General features: G+C 52.2%; 1 protein-coding gene across 3 annotated transcripts in view; it reads left to right on the forward strand.

Moving 5' to 3' along the window:
* The window catches only part of DNMBP (dynamin binding protein), an 87,227-nt gene that overhangs the window by 43,520 nt on the left and 25,790 nt on the right, over positions 1-17,917 (forward strand). The window lies entirely within an intron of this gene.

Raw genomic sequence — 17,917 nt, forward strand, 5'->3', positions numbered from 1 at the left:
TCCCTTTTTTATATGCTTCCAATTTGTTTGTTTGTTTGGGGTAGGATCTTTTTTCATTGGAAGTACAGGTTTTGCAGCCTAATTGTTGGATTTTAATCTAATAATTTAATGAAAAGGAGGTGGGTGCTTTTTAGTGTTTCAAGTTGTTAAATAAGCCTTGACAGATTTAGGTTTTATGTAATGGGAATTTGTGATGGAGCAGATAACTTTTGTATATTGTGCCCTGCAAGTTATTTCTAATTCTCTTCCCTTTTATATCCATATTTTGTATTTGTGTGTACTAAAATTTATTTATTTTATGCTTTATCAGAACGATGCAGTTATTGTTTTCCAATAATGTGCTGTACATTCTACTTGACCCCATTATGCAAAACCATCTGTACCTGGTTTTTAAATGAAATCAATATCTGGCGTTACAATATACAAAATACTAAGTATGTATACATTCAAAATAAACATTGTTCCTGCTTCACCTTCCCCCAACTGAACTCCTCTCTTCCATTCAATTACAACCCCCCTTCCCTCCCACTGGGCTGACATACTTTCACTTGCTCCTCCTGCGTATCTCAAACTTTCTTTTATATCAGCATAGTGCTTTGTGTAGATCTACGATTTCATCATCCAATGCTTGCCAAAGGGTTGGTCTCTTGGACTTGAGTTGATTGGGAGATCTTGGAAAGGCTTTATAGATGAAGCAAAGTGCCAGTGTAACGCAAACTCTGTCATCAAGACGTCTGAACATTCAAAAAAGACTTCTGATTTGTGCACGGCTTTCTCCCTTGTGTTCTCTTTAGTACTTTGCTTTTGATGGATGCTTCTCTTTGTTACTGTACTTCTCTTGCGCACGCTATGCCTTCTGAATGGGAGCAAAGTAGGATTCTTTTTTCAAACAACTATCTAGTTTGCTTATCTCGTAATTGGAGCATTTGAATCTGTATTTAGTAAATGCACTGAAGCTTTGGACTATGGATTATGTGGCTAACGAGAATAATGGTTTCCTCTATGATCAGGAGACTAGATGATGCAGTCATGGGAAATACAACTCCCCTGAAAACTCCATGTTGCAATGTTTACACACACTTTCAGTATAAACGTGAAAAATAATGATTTACTTTATTTCTTGATGTCATTCATTTCTTAATGTTACTCTATTTAACAGATAATGGTCATTAATTGTATTTGGTCTTGTGTCTTACGGAAATTAATATGTACTTTCCTTGTCCTCATTTATTTTAATACTTTGGGCAACAAGTGTAGGAAATAACAGATTAATTTAAAAAAATAGATCTTTGCTGGTTGGGGGAAAATGCTTTCAAATCATCATAGAAATGTTTACCGTTTAGTGCAAAAGGTGACTGTTATTAACAAGCACTACTTATAAGATCTTAGATACGAGTTGTATTGAATCTAATACTGGTTGGGACTCCTACGTTGGTCGATCTCGGTGCAATGATAAATGAGTGCTGGATAACTTAATCTGGAAATGATGAAAAAGATTTAAAATCACCTGTGCTGAAGCAGGGATATCCTGACCTGTTGGTGGCCCTTGAGGACTGGAGTTGGCTGCCCCTGAACTAAAGTATCTTACGAATAGTCACGTAATGAAACAAAAAACATTCTTTTAGGCTACAAGTGTTTTTTTTTTTTTTTAATGTTACTCCTGCATTTCATCCCATTTTTAACCACTCCCAAGGGCAGTGTTTTTCAATCAATATTCCTAGGAAGCCTTGGGTTCCCCGGGCATCCCTAAATCGCTCCCTGCAATCTTCTGGTCATTTGAAAATTGCATCAAATACAGAAGAATTTACAATGCGTTTGACCGCAGAGTTGCTATTAGAGAGGGTTGGGCGTTCCTTAGAATTTCACTTCAGGTTGGAAACCACGGCCATAGAGAAATCCTGCTTCTGCAGTTGAGGCCCCACATTATATGGACACGTGAAATCTGCAGGGCTCTGTTAGTAGAGCTATGTTTCTGAAAGAAACGGTCAGCCTGAAACTGTATAGCAATCCTAAGTACCAGTGTGCACTGAATGTATGTTGCTGAATGGATCTGCCATGTGTGAAATAAAACCCGCTATTGCCCGAAGCAGTACTATAAGGCACATTCTATAGTGCCAGGCGCGTGCGCGGATTTCTATAGAAGTGCCGCGCACGGCAGGGAGAGGGGAGCCGACAGGCAGCGGCGAAGATGAAGAAATTCATCTTTTCGCGCCGCCGCCTGCGCTCAAATGTGTGTGTGTGTGTGTGTGTGTGTGTGTGTGTGTGTGTGTGTGTGTGTGTGTGTGTGTGTGTGTGTGTGTGTGTGTGTGTGTGTGTGTGTGTGTGTGTGTGTGTGTGTGTGTGTGTGTGTGTGTGTGTGTGTGTGTGTGTGTGTGTGGAAAGAATAAATGCACACACACACAAAAAAAATTATTAAACTTTTTTTTAAATTTAAAAAATCTTACTTACACAACACATACACGCATATACATTACCTGCAGCTCCCGGCACTATATACAGGAAAAGCATGCGGCACGTGCACGCGCGTTCGCATAGGAACGCACGGCCGCATGCTGTATATAACAGCCCTTAGAAATAAAGTGCAGGGCGGTGGCTTAATCTCTGTTTGATCCATGATTGGTATCCATAACGTATAAGGAACTTGTATTGTAGGAAGACTTTTATGGAGATAAAGACCTGTCTATTATAAATCCAGGCTACTGGCTTTTAAATGTGATCTCAGTTTTAGTTTTTACATCTAAAGTAAATTTACTGGCTATACACTTTAAGGCAGCAAACCATGTGAAATTGTATGTTCTAAAAAAATAATCTGTTCTGTAGTATTACATCATAGCGACTTGTTTTCATTTTCCCCTACTCTTAATGCCATTTTAAAGCATCCCAAGCAGTGCAAGATCTATGCAACACTTTCCTGTTTGGGATAATTTGTTGCAAATGTTCCCAGCACTTTGAGCTGTAAACTGTAGCAATAGATAATTTGACCTGCATAATTTATGAATACATTGTAGCTGCTGAGTTACACTGACTAAGGCCCGCATTCATAGTTAGTGCGCACGAGCGTTCGCGCAGCGTCACGCACGCCTGTAGCAGGAGAGGTTTGTGGCCTTGGGGTAGACGCGATGGGAGGTGTGTTGGAGGCGTGGCCGTGAGGTAATGGAGCTAGTTCGCCCTCATTGGGCGAACCGCTCGTGTCACTCAGCCGTCACGTGACAGAAACAAATGTTTTTGTTTTCTCGCACATCGCGAGCGCCGGCGCTCTGCATTGATCGCGCGCTCTACGGCCGGCCTCATAGAGGCATAGCATTTTTATCACACCGTCGCGCTCACCATGGACGCAGCCATTATGTTAGGCACACAATCAGGATTTTGACAGATTTATAACAGGAGCACCTAGCGATTGCAGCTTAGGTAAGAATGTAGAATTATACATTGTCACATGCTTTAGCTATAAAAATAATTAAAATAAATAGAAAATAAAGTTGAAAGTAGTATTGCTGTTTAACCCAGGCTGTGCTAAAAATCTGTGTAATGCGACAGGCATAAGCTCATGGGGATCCATGTTAAAATGGATAAGAAGCAAAAGGTGACACTGTGCTCATTTGTATGTAATTTCCCAGAATCCCTTGCTGCAGTAGAAGCGCTGTATGCCAAGAGATAATGGTAAAAAGCTGGTTGCAGACCTGTTTGAGACGTGAATGTGCTCAACAGTGATATTTATATTTGCTTTACCCCTAAATTGAAATTCCCTAATGGTCATTTTCTTCAACACTGCTACAAAATGCTAATCTTCCTATCTTCTCAAGGCATAAGTGTGCACCCTTAACAAGCGTGGGGTATATAAATATTTGATAATGAATCACTGACAAAAGTTAACGCCTTAAATGACCAATCTTACTGTATCAAAGGGATTAGCTTTGTTTTCTCCGCATTTAAATTACCACTTGCCCAATAAAATATTATGAAACATAACCACTTACTGCTGTAATTTTCCATGCTTCCTGAGTGCCATATTACGCCTGATACATTTTACTCTGAAATTATGAGTGAGAGTTTAATCGTTGACTTCTTAATGACAATTGTGGATATTACTGGGGAGTGTTAGACCAGGTTTGGATTCTTTAAAAATATAAGAAATGAAAATTGGGCTGGATAGCTGTGCTGGTATTTCTTCAAATATACATCCAGTAATCTTTCAATGATTCTCTAATCCAGGGGTGCTCCAGTCCTCAAGCCCCCCCTCAACAGGTCAGGTTTTCAAGAGATCCCAGCTTCAGCACAAGTGGTCGACTGAGCCTATGATTGATTGATATTGATAATAACTTTTTTGTAACATATCACCATTTATTTTCATATATATCGTTTGACTTATTTCATATTCTAAGGAACTTGGTTTATTTTCTGCCCTCGTGTTTTCACTAAAATATAAAACCTATAGGGCGACGTTTAACAAAAATATAGCACTGTCTGTCATAAAGGAGGGTTTATCATTCGGTCGGATGTAATTGTAAGTATGATCTGTCCTCGGGTTAGCATCATTGCCACACAATGAGCGCAGGAGCTAGTGAATAGTCTGCATAGCTTTGTATTCTAAAACAGCGGGGCGCAAACTGGGGGCCGCAAGATTGTTCATGGGGGTGCAGCGTTGCAGAGGCCCCGCACTCTTCTTCCCCCCCCCCCCCCCCCAAGGCATTTAAATTAATGCCGGGGGATCGCGTGAATCCTCTGCAAATTCACATACCTTCTCTTCGCAATGTGTCCATGAGCGGGGCTGGTTCTCGTCCATGACGCTGCTGGGAGAGATAGCAAGGAGAGGAAAGGAGTGCAGTGCAATCAGTTTTAGCTATTCATACTAAGCATACAAAGTGCAGAGAACAAAGTGAGGGATTCTAAATCCCGGGCAGAGTAAGAAAGGGAAGTCCGGTTCCATCCCGTGCAGATCTGTAAATACATGTAAGAATGTAAGCGAGTTGACATGTTGCACAATAACTAGAGATGGTGAATGTGCCCCAAATCCATTTTTTCCAGATTTTTTTCGCACCCTCCCTCCCCCCCCCCCCCCCGCTGTGTAAAAGCTGCAAAAGGATTTGATCGGTTTTAATCCGCATTGGATTCTACAAAACCGCCCCCGGGACGCGGAACCCGCGGAGTGCGTTAATAATAATCATTTTTAAAAATCCACAAACCGCGAATCGCCCTTTTTGAGATTGATCCGCTGAAAATCCATGGACCAAAGGAACCGGCCGTTCCGCCCCAAAAATACCCCCATCTCTAAATAACAATTTATGAAATAATGTTTTAGTGCCAGTTATTACACAGATGTTAACACACATTGTCTCCATTATCTCCAGTGGCTCAATCAAAGGTGTCATTTGAAAACATTGTATGAATGTTAATGAGCAGATATATAAAAACGAGGCCTCCAAAAGATCCAGTGACTGCCAGCATTTTCTCTCCTTCCCTTTTTTGTTAACCTGAACTATACTCCCTTTCCAAATGAACGACAAACCTAAGGGGGGGGGGGGGGGGGAATTGCCAGTTTGTTTTTTGTTTTATAATATAGGATCTTCCTCACATTCCTGCCCTATGTCCTGTAATCTCTTTTTCACACACGTCGCTCTTACACGTTTCCAGTGGTCACCGGCTTTATCGGCCACTGATTTTGGTGAACCATCTCCCTTCCATTCTGCCAAATCTGATGAGTTCTTCAGATGTTCGTCATGGGGATTTCTGGTCGTCTCATCCACTGGGTGAAAATGACCTGCTCTGATGATGACATCATTGTTTATCAAGGAGTGTGTAGTGTTGCACACCTAGAAACAAAACAGTTTGCATAATTTCTGCATTCATTCATGCTTGGTGTCCATTAATACATTGCCAGGCCACTCTTCTAGCAAAGTGTCTCAGCTGGCCTTAGCCGTGGAGAAATCGACTCTTCTAATACCTGTACAGTTCACAAAACAGCCATTGTGGCTCTTGAACCTATTCAGTTTTCTGCATTATTATTGCTCACAAAGGAGACTTGAGTTCTCAGATAACAGTTTGTGGATCTTTTCTTTTGTTATAGAAACATTCCTAAAGTTTACAAAGCTACACTGATTTCTGTTTTGAGTTTGATCTCTTGTATAATAAGTCTCATAACAGTTCAGCCGAATTCAATCTTCATATAATATAACATCAAATTGTTTTTCTAGGTAGCATGATACCTGTTATTGTACCAGCATAGTTTGCCGTTTACAAGCTTTCTAACTTCGCCATGTTCACCAAGAACTCAGAAGTTTGAACCCTTGTAGACGGCAAACTACTGTCTGTCCAATTAAAGCCAACTTATTGCCTGTTAATTCCCGATTTCCCCCCCATATGTTCTTTCATGAGGTAAAGAGTGAGATCCATACATTTGCATTTCCAAGTCTTGTCACATTTTGTGGTTGACCAGTAATGTTCTACTGTATCAACATAAGTTGTATTTTAGTACATTTGCATGTACCTATTTGTTCAAAATTTCTGATTTTTAGTTGGTATTTATGTCCAACCGTTTACCTCCAGCAGAGATAGGGGCTAATGCAGTTACAGAAAGAGAAAGGTATTCTAAATATAAAAAAACCAGGTGGGATTTTTCCAAATGGAAGGAAGAAGGAGGCAAGTAGAACCTTTTCTGCTGTCGGCGTGTGTCCTCTGGTTCCTCAAAGCAAAGGGCACTCTGCACTAGTCTTGTTACTGGGGCACTCTGCACTAGTCTTGTTACTGGGGCACTCTGCACTAGTCTTGTTACTGGGGCACTCTGCACTAGTCTTGTTACTGGGGCACACCCATCCAATCAATATTGCTCGGGTTTTTTTTCTCAGGAAATAAAACTCCCTGCCTGTAGCATCATGCCATTCAGCCAGTGATTCAGGGGAAAGTCACTCTGATGTCTACAATTCACTGATTTTAGTGCCACGGCCAGCACCATTATTGGTTGGGAGACGTGGAACGGTAGATGGGTTAAATTAAGAAGCTAAGTAGTAAAACCAACAAGGTTCTGCTCTAGAGACCCGCTATTTATTCACTAAATACCCCTAATCTTGACCTGTAATACTTGCGTTACCTCCTACCCTAAAAACCTTAACCCCTTACCCTAAAAACCTAACCCCTTACCCTATTCTTAACCCCGTACCCTAACTGCTAAAACCCCTTAAGTTAACTTGCCTTATTGGTGAAACAGCCGGCGGCGGAACAGCAAAGGGTCCCTCGGCGGTCGCAGCGTGTTGGCCGCACAACCGTGTGTCCGATTCTGTCATTTACTCTCACACACAATGTTCATATCCTGCCTCTTCATATTATATATTTCTGTATATCAGTGATGAAAAGGGTTCTTTACAGTGAGGGCAGTTACAATGGAATTCATTACCCATGGAGACTGTGATGGCAGATACAATAGATTTGTTAAAATGAATGTAACGGGTATCCCCCCCCCACCCAATCGCATATATATGGCGTATGTAAGGGGAACCTAAATGTTACCAGGTGTGGTGCAGTATACCTGTCGGGCTCACAGGAGGTTTGTGCCTCCGCTAGTGAGAGCCTGGGGTGAATCCTCTGGAACGATCTTCTAATTACAGCGCCTCCACCTGTGCAGGATTCTAGGAGTGTAGAATGCCCCCTATACAGGACCCACATATATGAATCACATACACCAAGGTATATATAACACAGGTTTACTATATGGGCAGATAAACCACAATACACATGCATCAACAATATGACATCAACAGTACATAACTTCAGTGTCACCCTGTAACACTACTAAACACAACTATCCACACACCTCGCAGGGCCTTAACCCCACACAGTATTCCCAAAGTCCTTGTACCCAAAGTCCCAAGAGTCCCACAACCCCACACACGTGTGGAACAGTGCTGCCCACTAAGATGAAGTGTATAGGTGGTGCACTTGGTGACTTGGATAATACCTGCCCGGTGCTCCTGCTACCGGGTGCGCAGATGACCTTTACTTGGAATCCCTTGCTCCAGGAGATGATCCAAGATGCCTCCGCCTCAACGGTGGGTGGCTCCCGTATGGAGTGATCCACCTTTGGAAAGTCTCTTGCTGTAGAGCCTGTCTGAGCCCAGACGCAGGCCGCGATCACTGCGTGCAACTGGCACCGGTGATATCAAATAGAACTGGGTACTATAGAAAGCAAACCCCCCCTTGCACTGAAAGGGGGCCTTTCTTGAAACTGCCAAACTAACTGATGTGGCTGCACTGCAAGCCACACTGTCTCTTCTTGTCAGAGCACACAGCACTGCAGCTGTGTCACTGACAAGACTCGGACTCGGATAACGGCAGGGTCCCTACCTAAGGGGCCTTCCCTATGAACGTACCCATTAACCTAGTGGGGAGTGGGACCTACCTTGGCCTGGGGTGTCTGGGGCCTAGTACAGCAGAGCACTGCAGCTGTGTACACTACCTTCCCCAATCGCTTCCTGGATCCAACTGACAAAACCCTGTCTGCACACAACATTGTATCTTCTTTGCTGCAGGAGAAGCTGCCAGCTCTATTGGCTTCAATGCTGCCTGTGACCAGGGTGAAAATGCAGTCCCCAGAGGCTGCTGGGAATTGTAGTTCTTGGTACAGCTCTTTCCTATGGGGACCGCGTGCACGATCTTTACTGCGCATGTCTGAAGCTGTAATGGCCGCCGCTACTCTTAACTGAGCATGCGCAACTTCCAAGAGCTCTTGCACACATGTAATGGCCACCTTTATGCTTGCCAACCTTTGTGCATTGCACGGCACAGGCGCGAACTCCCGCGCCAACCTCAACATGGCCGCCGCGATTGCTCTGCTTACGCACAAGCCTCCGCACATGCGCGAACACATTAACATGGCGGCGTCCTGCCGCAGCTGCCACTGGGAGCCCCCGGGAACGCGCTCGCCCCTGCAGCAGCACACACGCAAGAGGGAAAGAAACCTGCAGACGGGGACCAGAGGGACCCTGGCTACATGAAGATAGCCCACCTTTTTAGAAAGGTATACAGGGATATACCAAATAAGTAAACATGGGAAGGATGTTGATGCAGTCAAATCAGATATGCTAATATTTGGAGTCAGGAAGGAATTAATTTTTCCCCTTATGAGATATAATTGGATGATGTGTCACAGGGGTGTTTTGTTTGCCTTCCTCTGGATCAATATACTGTAAGTACAAATAAACGATGAAGTATCTGTAATCTAAATTTAGCACTGGTTGAACTAGATGGACGCATCTCTCTTTTTCAACCTCCATCTACCATGTAACTATGTCCTTTCCACTGCCTTCTTTTGATAAGTGGACATGTAATCCTGTTGTGGTAGCACTGGCCCTCACTGTTGTATGTTCTGTAGTCTGGTATGTTTTGCTGAAACCGGTTTGGCGGACGTCTGTACACAATCTAAACACTGTGCTCAGTCAGCAGTATGGGACATAGCGGAAAAGGGCTTCTTCACTCAACTACTGTGACGTTCTCACGTTTAAAACTTTGGCTGCACAAGTGACCCACGATGCATTCCAAATTCAAGTTTTGAATTTGTTAAACGGGCAGTAGAGGGACAGGACAGAATTATTTAATGTGCAGCGTGAACCTTTCAAATATACTTTCACACGGTGACTTTAAATCCCGGTCAGTTTCCTACGCTGCACGGTGATGATTGGTGGGGGTTTGGAGAATGTAGGTAGACTTGTTCCTCTTTAAGGGTTTAATATATATATTTATTAGTGGTCGACAAATCACCAAAAAATCTACTCGCCGAACAAAAAAAAAAAATCTACTCGCCACCTAGTACCAAACGTGTGCTGCTTGGGCCAATAGGAGCTCGCCCCGATGTTAAATCCACTCGCCCGGGGCGTGCAGATGTATAGGTTTGTCGAACACTGTATATATATGTTTGTGTGTGTGTGTATATATATATTCATTGTAACATCGCCGGAAGAAGAGATCAGTGTATCTCGAAAGCTCGCACAAATAAAAGCATTTCGTTAGCCACAGAACGGTATCATCTATTTATTTTTTGATTATTGAAGCTCGGCTAACACGGTACTGATACCTCTACATGTGTATATATATATATATATATATATATATCCTTAATATGAAAAAGCCAATGATCTAATCCGGTCTTTGGATCTACCCACACCAGGGGTGGCCAACTCCAGTTCTCGAGAGCTACCAACAGGTCAGGATTTCCCTGTTTCAGCACAGGTGGCTCAGTCTTTGACTGAGCCACCTGTGCTGAAGCAGGGATATTCTGAAAACCTGACCTATTGGTGGCACTCAAGGACTGGAGTTGGAGACCCATGGTCTAAACCAGGTGTTTTCAAACTGGGGGGGCGCGAGATTTTTCTGGGGGAGCGCGGGCGGTTGCAGAGGTTCCGCGATCTTCCCCAAGACATTTAAATTAAATGCCGGGGGATTGCGTGAGGCCTCTGCAACTTGTGACGCGTCGCCATGGCAGCGCTGCGTCATGACGCCGTTTGCCATCGCAATGTGACGTCGCTGGACCCCTGGAAAAGAGGTAAGGGGGGGGGGCGCGCGCAAGCATGGGGGGGAGCAGGCAAAGGGGGTGCAGCTCAAATAGTTTGCGCACCCCAGGTCTAAACCATATTCAAAAATGGGCAGACAACGTGGTTATCATCTGCCATCAAATTCTATGTTTCTGTGTTTTTGTTAGGAGTACAGACATGAGGAAGAATGCAGCAACTTTTCAAAGACACAGTGATCAGGGCTGAGTTGCTAAGTAGTTAGAAAATCCCAGTTGCAGCCATCTTTAGCAGGCCCTGCGCAGAAAGTATTTTTTCAAAACAGAAATAGGAAGGTAAATGCAATTTGAAATGTTTTTTTTTTTTACATTTTAAAGCTTTTTATTTATTTTTTTATTTTTTAGCACATTCCCAAATAATGGAAAACGCAACATGCTTCATGTTGAAATAATCCATGTGAACGAGCACCTTGTACTGTATTCTAAAAATATTCAGGGCCATATTTATTAAGCAGTGCGATTCTATAAGACTCCTTCCAGAGCTGGAAGACCATCCTGGTTAATTCACTTAAATAAGCTATAAGGCAGGCCTGCACAACTCGTAAAGTGAGAAGGGCCGAACTGCTCCAAGGAAAAAAAATTTGGGCCGCACGGGTAAAATCATCATCATCTCTCCTCCAGCACCTCTCCTCCAGCACCTCTCATCATCATCATCATCATCCTCATATATCTCCCCCAGCACCCCTCATCATCATCCTCATATCTCCACCAGCACCCTTCATTATCATCCTCATATCTCCCCCAGAACCCCTCACTATCAACCTTTGCGATACTCCCCATCTCTCTCATACCCCCATCTCTCCCCCTCACCCACACACATAATACTCCCCCTCCACATCAAACACACAATAACCCCCTGCACACCACACACATCCCAGCCACCCTGCACCTCCCATCATTCTCCCCCCCTGCACCTCACATCCCTCTCCCCCCCCTGCACCTCACATCACTCTCCCCCTGCACCTCACATCACTCTCCCTCCCTGCACCTCACATCACTCTCCCCCCCTGCACCTCACATCACTCTCCCCCCCTGCACCTCACATCACTCTCCCCCCCTGCACCTCACATCACTCTCCCCCCCTGCACCTCACATCACTCTCCCCCCCTGCACCTCACATATTTCTCTCCCCTGCACCTCCAATGACCCCCCCTGCACCTCCAATGACCCCCCCCCTGCACCTCCAATGACCCCCCTGCACCTCCAATGACCCCCCTGCACCTCCAATGACCCCCCTGCACCTCCAATGACCCCCCCTGCACCTCCAATGACCCCCCCTGCACCTCCAATGACCCCCCCTGCACCTCCAATGACCCCCCCTGCACCTCCAATGACCCCCCCTGCACCTCCAATGACCCCCCCTGCACCTCCAATGACCCCCCCTGCACCTCCAATGACCCCCCCTGCACCTCCAATGACCCCCCCTGCACCTCCAATGACCCCCCCTGCACCTCCAATGACCCCCCCTGCACCTCCAATGACCCCCCCTGCACCTCCAATGACCCCCCCTGCACCTCCAATGACCCCCCCTGCACCTCCAATGACCCCCCCTGCACCTCCAATGACCCCCCCTGCACCTCCAATGACCCCCCCTGCACCTCCAATGACCCCCCCTGCACCTCCAATGACCCCCCCTGCACCTCCAATGACCCCCCCTGCACCTCCAATGACCCCCCCTGCACCTCCAATGACCCCCCCTGCACCTCCAATGACCCCCCCTGCACCTCCAATGACCCCCCCTGCACCTCCAATGACCCCCCCTGCACCTCCAATGACCCCCCCTGCACCTCCAATGACCCCCCCTGCACCTCCAATGACCCCCCCTGCACCTCCAATGACCCCCCCTGCACCTCCAATGACCCCCCCTGCACCTCCAATGACCCCCCCTGCACCTCCAATGACCCCCCCTGCACCTCCAATGACCCCCCCTGCACCTCCAATGACCCCCCCCCTGCACCTCCAATGACCCCCCCCTGCACCTCCAATGACCCCCCCTGCACCTCCAATGACCCCCCCTGCACCTCCAATGACCCCCCCCTGCACCTCCAATGACCCCCCCCTGCACCTCCAATGACCCCCCCCTGCACCTCCAATGACCCCCCCCTGCACCTCCAATGACCCCCCCTGCACCTCCAATGACCCCCCCCTGCACCTCCAATGACCCCCCCCTGCACCTCCAATGACCCCCCCCTGCACCTCCAATGACCCCCCCCTGCACCTCCAATGACCCCCCCCTGCACCTCCAATGACCCCCCCCCCTGCACCTCCAATGACCCCCCCCCTGCACCTCCAATGACCCCCCCCCTGCACCTCCAATGACCCCCCCCCTGCACCTCCAATGACCCCCCCCTGCACCTCCAATGACCCCCCCCTGCACCTCCAATGACCCCCCCCTGCACCTCCAATGACCCCCCCCTGCACCTCCAATGAACCCCCCCTGCACCTCCTATGACCCCCCCCTGCACCTCCAATGACCCCCCCTGCACCTCCAATGACCCCCCCCTGCACCTCCAATGACCCCCGCTGCACCTCCAATGACCCCCCCTTGCACCTCCAATGACCCCCCCCTGCACCTCCAATGACCCCCCCCCTGCACCTCCAATGACCCCCCCCCTGCACCTCCAATGACCCCCCCCCTGCACCTCCAATGACCCCCCCCTGCACCTCCAATGACCCCCCCCTGCACCTCCAATGACCCCCCCCTGCACCTCCAATGACCCCCCCCTGCACCTCCAATGACCCCCCCTGCACCTCCAATGACCCCCCCCTGCACCTCCAATGACCCCCCCCGCACCTCCAATGACCCCCCCCGCACCTCCAATGACCCCCCCCCGCACCTCCAATGACCCCCCCCGCACCTCCAATGACCCCCCCCGCACCTCCAATGACCCCCCCGCACCTCCAATGACCCCCCCGCACCTCCAATGACCCCCCCCTGCACCTCCAATGACCCCCCCTGCACCTCCAATGACCCCCCCTGCACCTCCAATGACCCCCCCTGCACCTCCAATGACCCCCCCTGCACCTCCAATGACCCCCCCTGCACCTCCAATGACCCCCCCTGCACCTCCAATGACCCCCCCTGCACCTCCAATGACCCCCCCTGCACCTCCAATGACCCCCCCTGCACCTCCAATGACCCCCCCCTGCACCTCCAATGACCCCCCCTGCACCTCCAATGACCCCCTGCCCCAATGACCCCCCTGCACCTCCAATGACCCCCCCCTGCACCTCCAATGACCCCCCCTGCACCTCCAATGACCCCCCCTGCACCTCCAATGACCCCCCCTGCACCTCCAATGACCCCCCCTGCACCTCCAATGACCCCCCCTGCACCTCCAATGACCCCCCCTGCACCTCCAATGACCCCCCCTGCACCTCCAATGACCCCCCCTGCACCTCCAATGACCCCCCCTGCACCTCCAATGACCCCCCCTGCACCTCCAATGACCCCCCCTGCACCTCCAATGACCCCCCCTGCACCTCCAATGACCCCCCCTGCACCTCCAATGACCCCCCCCTGCACCTCCAATGACCCCCCCTGCACCTCCAATGACCCCCCCTGCACCTCCAATGACCCCCCCTGCACCTCCAATGACCCCCCCTGCACCTCCAATGACCCCCCCTGCACCTCCAATGACCCCCCCTGCACCTCCAATGACCCCCCCCTGCACCTCCAATGACCCCCCCCTGCACCTCCAATGACCCCCCCTGCACCTCCAATGACCCCCCCCTGCACCTCCAATGACCCCCCCCTGCACCTCCAATGACCCCCCCCTGCACCTCCAATGACCCCCCCCTGCACCTCCAATGACCCCCCCCTGCACCTCCAATGACCCCCCCCTGCACCTCCAATGACCCCCCCCTGCACCTCCAATGACCCCCCCCTGCACCTCCAATGACCCCCCCCCTGCACCTCCAATGACCCCCCCCCTGCACCTCCAATGACCCCCCCCTGCACCTCCAATGACCCCCCCCTGCACCTCCAATGACCCCCCCCTGCACCTCCAATGACCCCCCCCTGCACCTCCAATGACCCCCCCCTGCACCTCCAATGACCCCCCCCTGCACCTCCAATGACCCCCCCCTGCACCTCCAATGACCCCCCCCTGCACCTCCAATGACCCCCCCCTGCACCTCCAATGACCCCCCCTGCACCTCCAATGACCCCCCCTGCACCTCCAATGACCCCCCCTTGCACCTCCAATGACCCCCCCTGCACCTCCAATGACCCCCCCTGCACCTCCAATGACCCCCCCTGCACCTCCAATGACCCCCCCTGCACCTCCAATGACCCCCCCCTGCACCTCCAATGACCCCCCCTGCACCTCCAATGACCCCCCCCTGCACCTCCAATGACCCCCCCTGCACCTCCAATGACCCCCCCTGCACCTCCAATGACCCCCCCTGCACCTCCAATGACCCCCCCTGCACCTCCAATGACCCCCCCTGCACCTCCAATGACCCCCCCCTGCACCTCCAATGACCCCCCCCTGCACCTCCAATGACCCCCCCCTGCACCTCCAATGACCCCCCCCTGCACCTCCAATGACCCCCCCCTGCACCTCCAATGACCCCCCCTGCACCTCCAATGACCCCCCCCTGCACCTCCAATGACCCCCCCTGCACCTCCAATGACCCCCCCTGCACCTCCAATGACCCCCCCCTGCACCTCCAATGACCCCCCCTGCACCTCCAATGACCCCCCCTGCACCTCCAATGACCCCCCCTGCACCTCCAATGACCCCCCCTGCACCTCCAATGACCCCCCCCTGCACCTCCAATGACCCCCCCTGCACCTCCAATGACCCCCCCTGCACCTCCAATGACCCCCCCTGCACCTCCAATGACCCCCCCTGCACCTCCAATGACCCCCCCTGCACCTCCAATGACCCCCCCTGCACCTCCAATGACCCCCCCTGCACCTCCAATGACCCCCCCTGCACCTCCAATGACCCCCCCTGCACCTCCAATGACCCCCCCTGCACCTCCAATGACCCCCCCTGCACCTCCAATGACCCCCCCTGCACCTCCAATGACCCCCCCTGCACCTCCAATGACCCCCCCTGCACCTCCAATGACCCCCCCTGCACCTCCAATGACCCCCCCTGCACCTCCAATGACCCCCCCTGCACCTCCAATGACCCCCCCTGCACCTCCAATGACCCCCCCTGCACCTCCAATGACCCCCCCTGCACCTCCAATGACCCCCCCTGCACCTCCAATGACCCCCCCTGCACCTCCAATGACCCCCCCTGCACCTCCAATGACCCCCCCCTGCACCTCCAATGACCCCCCCTGCACCTCCAATGACCCCCCCTGCACCTCCAATGACCCCCCCTGCACCTCCAATGACCCCCCCTGCACCTCCAATGACCCCCCCTGCACCTCCAATGACCCCCCCTGCACCTCCAATGACCCCCCCTGCACCTCCAATGACCCCCCCTGCACCTCCAATGACCCCCCCTGCACCTCCAATGACCCCCCCTGCACCTCCAATGACCCCCCCTGCACCTCCAATGACCCCCCCTGCACCTCCAATGACCCCCCCTGCACCTCCAATGACCCCCCCTGCACCTCCAATGACCCCCCCCTGCACCTCCAATGACCCCCCCTGCACCTCCAATGACCCCCCCTGCACCTCCAATGACCCCCCCTGCACCTCCAATGACCCCCCCTGCACCTCCAATGACCCCCCCTGCACCTCCAATGACCCCCCCTGCACCTCCAATGACCCCCCCTGCACCTCCAATGACCCCCCCTGCACCTCCAATGACCCCCCCCTGCACCTCCAATGACCCCCCCCTGCACCTCCAATGACCCCCCCCTGCACCTCCAATGACCCCCCCCTGCACCTCCAATGACCCCCCCCTGCACCTCCAATGACCCCCCCCTGCACCTCCAATGACCCCCCCCTGCACCTCCAATGACCCCCCCCCTGCACCTCCAATGACCCCCCCCCCTGCACCTCCAATGACCCCCCCCCCCCCTGCACCTCCAATGACCCCCCCCCTGCACCTCCAATGACCCCCCCCCTGCACCTCCAATGACCCCCCCCCTGCACCTCCAATGACCCCCCCCCCTGCACCTCCAATGACCCCCCCCCTGCACCTCCAATGACCCCCCCCCTGCACCTCCAATGACCCCCCCCCTGCACCTCCAATGACCCCCCCCCCTGCACCTCCAATGACCCCCCCCCCTGCACCTCCAATGACCCCCCCCCCTGCACCTCCAATGACCCCCCCCCTGCACCTCCAATGACCCCCCCCCCTGCACCTCCAATGACCCCCCCCCGCACCTGCACCTCCAATGACCCCCCCCCCTGCACCTCCAATGACCCCCCCCCCTGCACCTCCAATGACCCCCCCCCCTGCACCTCCAATGACCCCCCCCCTGCACCTCCAATGACCCCCCCCCCTGCACCTCCAATGACCCCCCCCCCTGCACCTCCAATGACCCCCCCCCTGCACCTCCAATGACCCCCCCCCTGCACCTCCAATGACCCCCCCCCCTGCACCTCCAATGACCCCCCCCCCCTGCACCTCCAATGACCCCCCCCCCTGCACCTCCAATGACCCCCCCCCTGCACCTCCAATGACCCCCCCCCTGCACCTCCAATGACCCCCCCCCTGCACCTCCAATGACCCCCCCCCCTGCACCTCCAATGACCCCCCCCCCTGCACCTCCAATGACCCCCCCCCTGCACCTCCAATGACCCCCCCCCCTGCACCTCCAATGACCCCCCCCCCTGCACCTCCAATGACCCCCCCCCCCCCCTGCACCTCCAATGACCCCCCCCCCCTGCACCTCCAATGACCCCCCCCCTGCACCTCCAATGACCCCCCCCCTGCACCTCCAATGACCCCCCCCCCTGCACCTCCAATGACCCCCCCCCCTGCACCTCCAATGACCCCCCCCCCTGCACCTCCAATGACCCCCCCCCCTGCACCTCCAATGACCCCCCCCCCTGCACCTCCAATGACCCCCCCCCCCTGCACCTCCAATGACCCCCCCCCTGCACCTCCAATGACCCCCCCCCCCTGCACCTCCAATGACCCCCCCCCTGCACCTCCAATGACCCCCCCCCTGCACCTCCAATGACCCCCCCCCCTGCACCTCCAATGACCCCCCCCCTGCACCTCCAATGACCCCCCCCCCTGCACCTCCAATGACCCCCCCCTGCACCTCCAATGACCCCCCCCCTGCACCTCCAATGACCCCCCCCCTGCACCTCCAATGACCCCCCCCCCCTGCACCTCAATGACCCCCCCCTGCACCTCCAATGACCCCCCCCCCTGCACCTCCAATGACCCCCCCCCCTGCACCTCCAATGACCCCCCCCCCTGCACCTCCAATGACCCCCCC

This window comes from Ascaphus truei, chromosome 8, assembly GCF_040206685.1.
Source record: "Ascaphus truei isolate aAscTru1 chromosome 8, aAscTru1.hap1, whole genome shotgun sequence".
Taxonomy (NCBI): domain Eukaryota; kingdom Metazoa; phylum Chordata; class Amphibia; order Anura; family Ascaphidae; genus Ascaphus; species Ascaphus truei.